Source organism: Protopterus annectens, chromosome 8.part1, assembly GCF_019279795.1.
Source record: "Protopterus annectens isolate FY-2018-M chromosome 8.part1, PAN1.0, whole genome shotgun sequence".
Taxonomy (NCBI): Eukaryota; Metazoa; Chordata; order Ceratodontiformes; family Protopteridae; genus Protopterus; species Protopterus annectens.
This window is the reverse complement of record NC_056742.1, coordinates 487,289,866-487,302,220: the sequence shown is the minus strand read 5'-3', so window position 1 is coordinate 487,302,220 and position 12,355 is coordinate 487,289,866. Positions and strand designations below refer to the sequence as shown.

General features: G+C 39.0%; 1 protein-coding gene across 1 annotated transcript in view; it reads right to left on the bottom strand.

Annotated features, from left to right (window-relative positions):
- Positions 1 to 2,493, bottom strand: part of LOC122810159 (AKT interacting protein) — a 379,674-nt gene extending 377,181 nt beyond the window's left edge. Inside the window, exon 1 of the mRNA XM_044081634.1 lies at positions 2,198 to 2,493. The gene's annotated coding sequence lies outside the window, so the exon portion shown is untranslated. The remainder of the gene's footprint in view (positions 1 to 2,197) is intronic.
- Between the last annotated feature and the right edge of the window lie 9,862 nt (positions 2,494 to 12,355).

Below are 12,355 nucleotides of genomic sequence, written 5' to 3'. Positions count from 1 at the left end.
CATATCCAATTCCATTAAGCATATGCATTGCATAACATCCATCAGTTTTTCACTACTCATCACCAACCAAACTGTTCTGGTGTATTCCTGCTGTTAAAAAGTTACCATTGCATACAAACTGATTTTCCCAGATTACATAAAATGTCAACAGTTACCATGTATTTGATTTCATAATGTATATACATCCTTCACTTAAACACAGTCACACTATTTGTGCGTGTGCACATGCCTTGCTTCATAACTCACCAAGGTCCCCGTAGTCTTGCTGCACTACTTAGTTTCGTTACATGGTTGTTCTTAATCTACCAGCCTACTACCCTCTAAAAGGAAGTCTCCACAAACATGAGAATCTAGCTCCTTCCTGCTTGAGCCCTGCACTGCTCTACAGCAAGTTTCTGAATTAAGAGCTACTTACCATACACCAATATCCTACAAAACATCAATATCCTATCCTCTACTGAACCCAGATTTCTTTCAAATTAGAGTCAATACAGCACTTCCCTCCTATACATTTTTTTTTTAAATTATTCATCTGTCAACCAGTAACTGAACTGGTTTACATGGACCCCATTCAGCTTTAACCTGGGCTACAATGGCAGGGTAACTGCAGTGTACATGGGCAGTTAAGCCAGACAGAAACTGTGGTACCAAGGGAAAAAAAAAAAAAAAACAATGCATGTTAGATTCCCTCCTCAGCCTCCACTTTACTGCTCAGCGTTTAAGCAAGTCAGTTAACCACGTATTAATCCGGGGCAAATGGAAAAGCTCCATAAAGCTCTACTGGACCGCATCCATGAAAAACACCACACAGCTAGTGACAGAAAGTGAATCATGATTCTACTCATTTGTTCATATTACTTATACAGTACCTATTCCGAAATACACACATGAATATCAGACGTTACTCACCCCTTAAACTACAGTAACTGAACACAAGAACTCCATTAAAGTAAATTCCATTACTCTAACCAGATATCAGTATGGTATACCAATGCCCAACTTAGTATTTTGCCCTGTACACAAGTTTAAAAATAAAAGTTACAGATCTTGTAATCTTGCAACAGCGTTGCTCCCTCCCAAACTCAAGTATGATTACACCTATCAAAGTTACAACACAAAGTAGAAGACATTACAAAATGGCAACACTTACTATAAAATGGTTTACAAAGATTGTATTGAAATAGTTAAAACAAGATGATTTACCCACAGTTCGCTACCCTGCGCTTATGACCACTGCTACAGAAAAACTCCACCAATATAATAGTCACTCTTCAGCCGAGACAGATGCCTTTTAGTCTTCTTATACCAAAATTGATTTCAAAAGTTGTTTCTGTCAACACAATTCACAACAAATCTAACGCTTCTGCTAAAACCAAGACCAAAAGATCAATAAGAGATGGGACACTGAAAAGTCACGGGAGTCTACAGTACCATGCAAATGGCTCTGGTTTAGCTTTAAACTAGACTTAAACGAAATGTATTTATGGAAAACTTAACTTCGGCTTTCCAATGGGTCTCGTTGGTCGCTTTTGTGCTCAGCTTTCACCTGTTTGCAACTCTTCAAGTACACCTGCTCCTATGCGCAAACATCTTACAATACCTCAGGCCACATAATACCGTGACACACTTACTGACCTTAAGACGATTACCATGTTACTCTGCACAGAACGGAATGAACACTTTCAACAAGTTTACCGTTTTAAATGACAAGAAAATTAAGTTGTAAAATAAATATTCCAAACGAAAAAAACAACCGTAGTCTCGTGCTGTACTAGCCTGAATTCCAGCCTTCAAAATAAATCACAAAAAGCTCATGTTCCACTCTCAAACCCCTCAATAGTCAATACCCACATCAGTGCTATCCCACTTTGACCACACCAGTTATACAGCTGGATACCATGAAACTGACTCCCTCCTCAGCAGTGGATAGTAACTTGTCCAAATAATGGGCAGTCCCACTACAAAACTACACACTCTATTCTCTTCCGACCAAGCATGTGAAAGCTATTTTATCAGTGGTGATAAACAACAAATGCTTATCAAAACTTCAGCTATCAGAAAACACAGCAACTGCCTCAGACGGCCTGGGTGCTAAACTGGGTAGTTCCAGCATAGTCCAATTAAACAACACATACCACCCTCCTCATTGAGCTCTGAGCAAGGCACACACCAAATAATAACATCAGGCAGTACTTACCTTTAACGTTGTTGACAAGGAACAAGCCCATGCAAAAAAAAAAAAAAAAAAACTACATCCGATTTCACTGACAGCACCCTTGAAAAAACAGACAAACCCAGTAAGAGCTAACTCTCGCTCCGTCAACACCAGAAGTGACGTTTCGAACTGGACTATAGACTCCTAAGCCGTTCCCGTCACATAAATCCAGAAAGACACTCATTCCCACAAACACCTTCCAGCAAACCCTATATGCACTGGACTTGGTCGTGGCTAGTTAGCCATGTCGGAGAAAGACCCCGTTTACGCCACCGCGCACGTCATGGCGTAAAAAGAGGTGGAGTTATCCTTGTTTGGATAGGAATAGTAAGAGCTGTTTACATTTTACTGGTTAATTACAATCGTTACACTTTATTTTCTGTTTTAATTTACACCTTATTTACAAAGGAATATGTAGTTTTATTTATCAGTTATCAACTGTTTGTTAGTAATAACTAAGTAGAACTAAGATTTTCCTGTTGTATGAACCGGTTCTGTTTCGGTGCTCGGCTCAGTAATTGTAGTGGCCGTCTTGCATTTTTTGTAATTATTTTAATAAAGTACTACGTACTAATTGTACCTGCAGTTTACTGTCATGGACTTACCCTTTCACTTTGTGACACAATTGTGAATACACTCTGAATCCCACCCACAGAACCACATTTCTTTAAAAGTTTGTTTATTCTCGTGTTCTAGTAATAGTTTTGCACCCTTCGGAATAAATACTGTGCTTTTGTGTTCCACGCTTTGCCTTAGTAATGCAACTTAAAGGAGAACTGCACCCACAGACTCAAAAAAAACATTTTTATTTCATCATGGTTTGGTGTTTCCAGCATTTTAACACCATTCTGGGACTATTTACAGATTTTTTGATATTTTTATACATAATTTCTGAGTTTGACCACATGGAGTCTGGCACCTTGAAGTAATTCTGATTGTTTAGTCTGCCTCTAGGTATCCCAGAATTCATTGTTTGTCTCTAAATAATTGTATCATATCTGCCACCTTTTCCCTAAAGCTCCTGTCACTGCACTGATTTTTATAGGCATTCACTGCTGTGTTGTAGTCACCTAGTTTTGGTTAGGATATTCTCCTTTTTCAATGACTACTTCAGTGTAAATGCAACAGAACAGAATTGAAAAGTGCATTTTATTGCTGCTTCCTCTTAGAAATGCTAACTTGATTTCTTTTATGAAGGCTGAATTGTAGTTCTTCAAGGTATCTCCCCTCCCCTTCACATATGCCTTCCCTAGCTGTCAAAGTGCTAAGGGTAATTTGACCCATTATCTGCATGTGATTGACAGCTCACAGCAGGTGACCTGACTAATGTATTGTTTTGTCACAGCCTTTCCATCCTTAGAGTGGGACACTTTTTTGTTGCACTCCTCCTGCTGCCAAATTTAGATCTGAGCTCCATAGCACTGGAAGAAATCACAGCTTTGCAAACCATCAAACTCCCAGTTTCTTTCCTTCCTGTTTGGTTGAATGGCTAACAACTGATAGACTATAAACATGATATATTTCATGTACTTGCATGACAGTAGTCACATTTTTTAAGTGGGTAGTTTAAGATTAAGGTATGACATACTTCATGCAATCTTATGTAGTGTTGTCTATTAATTGTGACAGACATCTGTTTCCTATGTAAAAAGATGGAATTAATGTGTACGCATGGTCATTGCAAATGTATGCTCTTTGTTCATGCAGCTGTTACTGTACTGCTGCCTGTACTTCCTCACTGTACTTTGTCACATATCAGTAGGGCTGTTCAGATAATTGAGATTATAGTTTGTCATTTAGATTAGAATACAGAGGGCAGGGCAAGGCAGGTCTGACATCACTATGTGGGAGGTTCACTGCCTCTTCTATAGAGCATGCAAATAAGGCAGTGGTTACATCACTTTGTGGGAGGAAATGTCCTGGTAACTACAGCAAGAGGTCTGGCAGACATGACACCAGCAATTAAGAGTCACCTAGAGGTTTTTCAACTGGGTTTTCAAACTGAAAGTAAAACAGTACAGAAAGGTAGGAAGCCTATGAGGTAAAACAGTAGAGTGGATTACTTTTTAAAGCTGTGGTGATTATTTTTTGAACCAGGATCAAATAACAGGGACTAAAAGGGACAGCAGATTGAGCAATCTGCTTTAATATCCCGTTGTTCTGCTTTAAAAGAGTGTAGGATTTTTGCCATTTTGACTAATTCATTATTTATTTGCTTCGCTTTTGATAATTGTTGTATCTGTAGTGTTAAGTGAATCCATTTGTTGTCATAGCAGTAAGCCATAATGTGTTATCATATTGGTTTATAATGCAGAGTGACATGTTGTAGTACAACATCTGTACTTGTGATCCCACTTCTAAATTTCTTTTATCAAGGATTGTTTCCTATTTGTTAAAACAGTGTTACCTTGTGTATTATTTATATTTTATTTGTTTATTCTACTTAAAAGGAGCAGAGTGGGGATCCACTGAGTCCAGTCGAGCAGGCCTAAGTGTACAGCATGCTCCTCGGCAAAGGGGGATGAGTCTGCCTCAGGCACAATCTTTAAAAGAGCATCTGCGGTATGGAAAAGTCGTCTATTGTTCCCCCTTCAAATCATAATTGCTGATATTTATTTTTGCAGTCAGGGGAACATTGCGGCTGCACAAATCTGCAGGAATTACTGCCTTAGCATTAGCAATTTCATGTTTTTATTGTTTAGAGCTACCGGTATGCATAGTTCATAGCATCTCTTTGCTGTCTAGCCACTTTTATTTTTTCTAGATTGGTACAGTGCTCCCTACTCCTTACTAAAATTAGCAACCATTATTCATAATTTGTTAGAGCAGCTTACCTGTAACCATTGATGCACAGCAGAATATTGCTGACCTGTAAACAACACTTGTATGACCAGTTCAACACAATGCAAATAATTTTGCACTGCCATCATTGTTATAGTTAAAACCACAAAGGCATCAGGTGGATTAAATGGCTACAACCATGAGCTTCCCGTATGAGCAGCAGTGGGCTCAGACCTGAACCCTGGTGTACACCCACTTCCACTGGGAACCCCTCTGTGAGGCCAAACACTGTTCCTACTTGAGTCATTTGGTCCTTGTACATAGCCTGCACTAATTCTACCAATGTTTCTGGGACTTGAAACCACCGCAGTACTGCCCAGATCAGCTTTCTTGGGACCTTGTCATATGCTTTCTCCAAGTCTAGGAATGCCCAGTTGGGCTCTCTCCTCATCTCTAGTTTCTCAAGTATCTGTTTCACTGCAAATATTGGGTCAATTGTGCTGCATCCCGATCTGAATCCAAACTGCTCATCTCTCATCCTGCATTCTACTACTCTGCATATCCATTTATCAATCACCCTCTCCAGAACTTTCATACAATCTGATAGGAGCTTGATGCCTCTGTACTGCCCACAGCTGTGGATGTCCCATTTGTTCTTGTACACTGGCATGAATATGTTCATTCTCCAGTCATCTGGGATGCACCTTTTTCCACACTGCTATTAGTACTCAGGAGCCATTTCTCCCCTATCTCACTCAGCATCTTTATTATATTTATTTATTTATTTGATATTTGTTAACTGGGTTGGTCCAACTGAGCCAGTCGCCCATTTTCAGTGGAGACCCGAGGAGAAAAGCTCCAAATACATAAACTATAGCATTCCTAGGAAGTATATACAAATATAGGTAAATCACATTTTGATACAGTAATGCAAAATTTGTGCAAAAAAAGTGATGCCAAAATTGATAGATATTGATCAGTGTGCATATGTGAAGGGGAGGCAAACATTTGACAGCATTAACAGAGCTCTGATGATCCAGAGGGAAGCAGAATGTAAGAAAATACCACTGTTGTTGCTGGGTCTTGATGCAAATAAAGCATTTGACAGAGTGAGTTGTGAATTTATGAGTAGGGCACTGGAAGCATTTGCATTCCCTGATAAAATTATAAGGCTGATTCGGAGGCTATATGAGGGAAGGGAGGTGAAAATTAGAGTGGGTGGGTTTCTCTCTGATAATTTCTGCTTGAGTTGGTGAACCAGGCAGGGGTGTCCTCTTTCCCCTTTGTTATTTGCATCATGTTTCAAACCTATGGCAAAGAAGATAAGCGATTCAGAAATTCAAGGATATAATTGTTATGGTAGTCAAGAAAAATTGGCTCTATTTGCAGATGATAATGTTTTATACCTGATAAAACTAGAAAATGACATTATAGTGTTGTGGAACATTTTGCGACAGTATCACATCTTCTCAGGATACAAAATTAATGAAGCTAAAACAAAGGCAATTGCAGTAAATTATGTACCCACACATGAATTGGTTCCACAACATTCATATTTATGTGGATAAGATAAAGTGAAGTATTTACAAGTATTTATTATAAATGATTCTGGTGTGGCAGCTAAGGATACGTGGGAAGAGACTAAACAAAAGATAATACAAAAACTGAGAAATTGAAAGCTCTGTTATATGGATATAGATAATAAGATACAAGAAATTAAAATGATTTTAGTCCTTTTAGTCTTATACACAAGTCGGGCATATTTTTATCAACCAGAGAAGTTGCAGACAGCAGTTATTAAAGAGCTAAAGGATTGTACATGGGAGAGGAAGACGGCAAGAGTCAAGTGGGATAATTGATTCTTCCAGTAGAACAAGGCGGATTGGGATAGCACAAGCAGAAACCTATAATTCAAAGTGAAAAGGGATGATGATGAAATGGGGGAAGCTAAAGAAACAAGAAGAGACTTGGATTTTGGATGCAGACCTGTAAGGAGAATAATAATAATCGTACAGAATGTTATATTCATAAAGTAGCAGAAAGTATTTTAAGAACTAAGCCAACACAGGAATAGAGAAATGAGATTCTGCCAATAGGGATGACTCCAATTAGGGATGCAGACAATAGCTTAGAGGGGCCTAGAATTTATTGAAGAAAACTGTCAAATGGACCAAGGTATTAGGAGCAAATAACTAGAGAGGAAAAGGTAATAATATGGGATGATGCCAAGAATGTATTTGGACTGCAGGTTAGAGTTGCCTTCCCTATCAAGGACTGATATCAGAGTATAGGCAAAGAGAAAGAAATAGGGGGGAATCCTAAATGAAAGTTCAGCACTGGTAAAGTTTTTTAGTAGAATCTAGAATAGAAGCTGCTGTTAAAAAGGAATAATTAGTAGAACTTATAAACTATTGCATGATAACTATAAGAATCAGTGAGAGGAGGTTAAAAAGGATTGGGAAGAAAGGTTGGATAAGGAATTCACAAAGAAACAATGGGGGAGATATACGTTTGTCTCCTAAATATGCAACAAAATCTAGAAGATTTAGGATTTTTGCTTGGAAATGTTTATATAGATATTTTTATATCCCAAATAGACTCTAGAGAATTTTTCCTCAGGTAGACAGCAGATGTTAGAGGTATGATGGGGAAGAAAGAGGTAATTGGGAACATATACTGGTAATGTAATGAGTTGGCAGACTTTAAAGATTCCCTGCAGACTGCTCTGTCAGAGATACTGGGTTAGCAAATTGCTGTAACTAGGGAAATGATTTGTCTGAGCTATGATACAGAATCATAGAATCGGAACTGCCCAGACATAGTAATGACTTGCTGAGTTTAATTATGGTGGCTGTCAGAAAGGCAATTACTAGAAAATGGAAATCAAAATGTGTAGAAGTAGTGAATATAGTAAAGGAGATACAACAACTGGAATTGAGATATTTAGAAAAGGGAAGGCGCAAATTACATAGGAAAAAAATCAGAAGTGTGGGAAAAATACATAAAGGGAGAAATGAGGTTTAAAAGAAGGCAGGATTTAAATGAGATATGATGTTTGACTGACAATAATTGGGTAGATTATAAGTGATATATAATGTTTGCAACTAAATTTGCTTCAGTATGGTTTGTGATGTAAAATGTTTGCAACTGGGATTACATCAATATGGTTTGTTTTCAAAACTAGGAAATATCTAAACTAAAAACAGACTAAAACTACTGCTGGACCAAAATACACACTCCACTCATGGAAAAGAATAAACACGAAGAACTGTTTAATGAAGCGCTTTTCGTCTCACTCAATGGCAAAACTTCTTCAGATAAAATCACAATACTGAACAATCAGCTAAAATACACAACTCTTTAGGAATGTGCACCGATCAGAACCTATCTACATTCCCCCTTACTCCTTTCCTAAGTTGGAACTGCTCATCTGTATTAACAATTTTCTTACTAATATGATTCCATTTTTTATTTTTAAAATATTATGTTTTCATTTATATAAATGTATGATTGCATGTGTCATAAGTGAGAATTTATTATACATGTTTACTGTAAAAAAAAAATACAAGCTTCCTACTTCTATGTGATACATTGACAAGCTTCAAATCCCCACCAAACGCAGTTAACTCTGCTAAATACACAGAAATGTACACCATCACATTATACCAGCATATAAACAGTACCATGCAGGGCAAACCCCAGAAACAATCCTCCATGCTGGAACCATAATGCAATCAAGCTTTACAATAAAAGGAAGAGAATTTTGAACCTATGCAAGAAGAGTAATTTCCAGAATGATAGAGACCCTGTCATTGAAATAAACAACTCAGTAGCTTAATAAAATTCAGCAAAGCCAAGTCTGAGGCTAAAATAACCGCCCCAAGCCAAAGACAATCACAAGGCCTTTTCAAGTTATTTATATAGTCTCAGAAGCACAATGCAGCAATTTGCTGAGCTGACTGTGAACGATGTTGCCTATACCAAGGCTGAAGATATAGTGAATCTACTTTTAGATAAATTCAGCTCAAACTTTACCCCTCTCCCCTCCATCTATTTCACAAGATATACCTAAAATTGATTTGCCTCAGATATCACACAAGACCAAGTCCTAAAATTGCAATCAAAGTTAAAAATACTGCATCGATGGGTCCTGATATTATGCCTGGATAGCCATTTCCCTAAGAGCACTGTTCAACCTTAGCCTCCAAAAAGATTTTGTACCAAGCAAATGGAGAATAGCTACAGTTGTTCCCCTGCACAGGGGAGAACCTTCCACAGACCCAGGAATTACAGACCTATAAGGCTGACCAGCCTAATTTACAAAGCCGTGGAAAAAGTTATCATGGAACTAATCAATCAGGACATAGGGACCCTTCAAGCACTGGGCTGTCTCATTTTGGATTCATCAAAGGCAAGTCATGCTTATTTAACCTTGTGGATTTTTATGAAAAGGTCACCAAAGCAATAGATGAAGGTAAAATGGTACGCAGCATGTAATTTGACCAGGCCAAAGCTTTTGACACAATCCCTCACTTAGGCATAGTAGAAAAGCTAAATAAACTGGGAAAAAAACCCTGTGTCACCCACTGGATTGCCAAGTGGCTCAGAGCTAGGATGTGGGAGATCTAAATAAGGGAAGCTACCTCCACAAATAGACCTGTCACCAGTGTAGTCCCCCAGGCTTTAGTGCCTCTCCTTTTAACCCATAGTTAAAACATCCATCATTCTATAATGACAAAATGCCTATTTATTTATGTTGTGCTGGCTCTTCATAGCATGAGAATGCCTCCCTTGGGTCTGGCTCCTTCCCCTTGTCACTACTCTGTGTTATGTTGGTAGTCTAGTGTCCTCATAAGCCTATATTGTTGCATGTGTAGGTGTGCCCAAGGCATCTGTGGTTCTCTAATCTGACTTTGTCCCACCCAGAAGTTTCCTGGCTGTCTGTCACTGATGTAGGGCTTCTGTGCCATGGCTGTTGTGGTTAATGTGCACAGGAAACAGGATTGGCTTCTCTACCCAGGTTGCATATGTGGTGTGGGGTGTTGTTTAGTCACTGCCCTCACCTTCAAGACAACACCAATGATCTTAGGCTGTACTGAAGGGGTCCTGTCATGTGTCACTGTGTGTTATATTGCGGCTGGCAGGTATGTCTATCTGTTGTGCCCATCCCACACCATTCAGGAGGCTTTTTCTCCACGACTATATTCTGCAGTGTTCATTCTTAGAATGCACAGGTGATAGGTATGTCTATCTGTTGTGCCCATCCCACACCAATCAGGAGGCTTTTTCTCCATGACTATATTCTGCAGTGTACATTCTTAGAATGCACAGGTGATAGATATGTCTATCTGTTGTGCCCATCCCACACCATTCGGGAGGCTTTTTCTCCACGACTATATTCTGCAGTGTTCATTCTTAGAATGCACAGGTGATAGGTATGTCTATCTGTTGTGCCCATCCCACACCATTCGGGAGGCTTTTTCTCCACGACTATATTCTGCAGTGTTCATTCTTAGAATGCACAGGTGATAGGTATGCCTATCTGTTGTTCCCATCCCACACCTGCAGTGTTCATTCTTAGAATGCACAGGTGATCTGCAGCTAGATGAGCTGATCACAACCCCTCCTGCATTCTGTCCCGTGCCATTTCTCTGGTTGATTGATATTGCTGGTAACATATATTTTTCTCAGAGTTTAAGCCATGCAATTATGATTGCAAGTACATAGTACAGTGAAAATTGCAAATAGGTCATTAAATCAGTTATGGTTCCTTTGATTACTGCACCACTACTTGGATAACTGGTATTTCTAGAGATAATATTCATTGAAGATGACTAACATCTGGGGATGCATGCATTTATCAAACCACAAGCAATATAGGTCAGAGCCTGGTAGATCTTGTGACTCTAAATAAACTTGAAAAGACTGCATGCCTTCATGATAGCAGCACAAGAACTGAGAATCTACCCAATTAACTTTTGATGGTACTATGTTTGACTACTATGCTAACTATGGGTAATAGGAAGTCAGGATTCAAATCTAGAGAAAGAGTCTGCAAAATATTCTACCACATCCACAGAAGGGAGCAGGCATGTAGATTACTCACATTTTACACAAGGAGGTAGTGAAGAATAATAATATTGGATTAATTATGGTCATAATCCTTTAAGGAGGATATGTTGGAGGGCAAGTCTGTTGTCAGCAGCCATGGTAGCAATGGTAATTCCAGCTCAAATAGCATGTATTAAAGCTGTTGCATTTTAAACGTTCATAGTTTTGTCTTGGGATCTGGCTTATGGGACACCACATGGTGAGACACTGCCTGTCTTAATCCCTACTGTTTGCCACTGTTAACAGTTTGCCAAACAGGTCCAGTGTATTTACGGTGGGGAAAAAAATAAAATATTAAAATCAGGCTGGCTGCTTGAATATTTCAGCTATGAATAATGAAATTCTGAAGCTAGTCCTGAAGATAAGGGAACACAGGTCATAGCGTGAGCTCCATGTGAGGGGTAGGCGCTTGACAAGCAAATTGCCTCTAGGTGATTTGGTCACCAAGATGAATTATGCCAAAAATTAGTGGGTATTTGCTGGTGATAAATGGGTTGAAGACTCAGCCTGTTACAACATGTGTCACAGACCATGCCAACAATGGATGGAATCTATGTACTTCTGCTGACTAGTGCATGTCTAACATAACAGCTCAGCAGCTTTGGGTCAGTAAGATACTGCTGGTTGGTATTCAGTTGCCAAGCCTTGGCTGCCTGGGACATAACCATATGGAGCCACAATCAGTTGCAAGTAGCAGTCAGAGAAGGCTCTAAGGTCAACAGAGTCTAAGCTGAAGACCTGGAAGATGAATGGTGCAAATGCACAGGAGTTCAAGGAAATCCTCTGGGCTGTAGCACATCAGGAAGAAGAGGAAGTAGGTGGAGCTGAAAAATGGTAGCATCTCAAAACAGCATGTGTGAAGGCCATATAGAACAGATATGCAGCCAAGCCGGGTATAGAAGTGAGGTATGTAAGGAAAGCTGGTTGTAGAGGGAGTTATCAAAAGATACGAGTGCAGGAATAAGGAATAAGTGGGAAACAGAAAAGATGGACTAGACTTAGAAGGACTATGGGTTGACTAAAAAAGATAAGACAGCAGGTGCAATAAAAAAGATGGCACAAAGAAAATATGTTTAGGTTACAAGGTGAAAACAGAAAGATAAAAAAGATAGTCATCAGACACCATTCATAAGGGATGTCAGTAACAATCTGTTTACCAAGCCATAGAACATCAAAAACATATGAAAGGATTACTTTCAGCAACTTCTGAGTAAAGAAAACCACACAGAAGCAGTACTGCTCCATAGT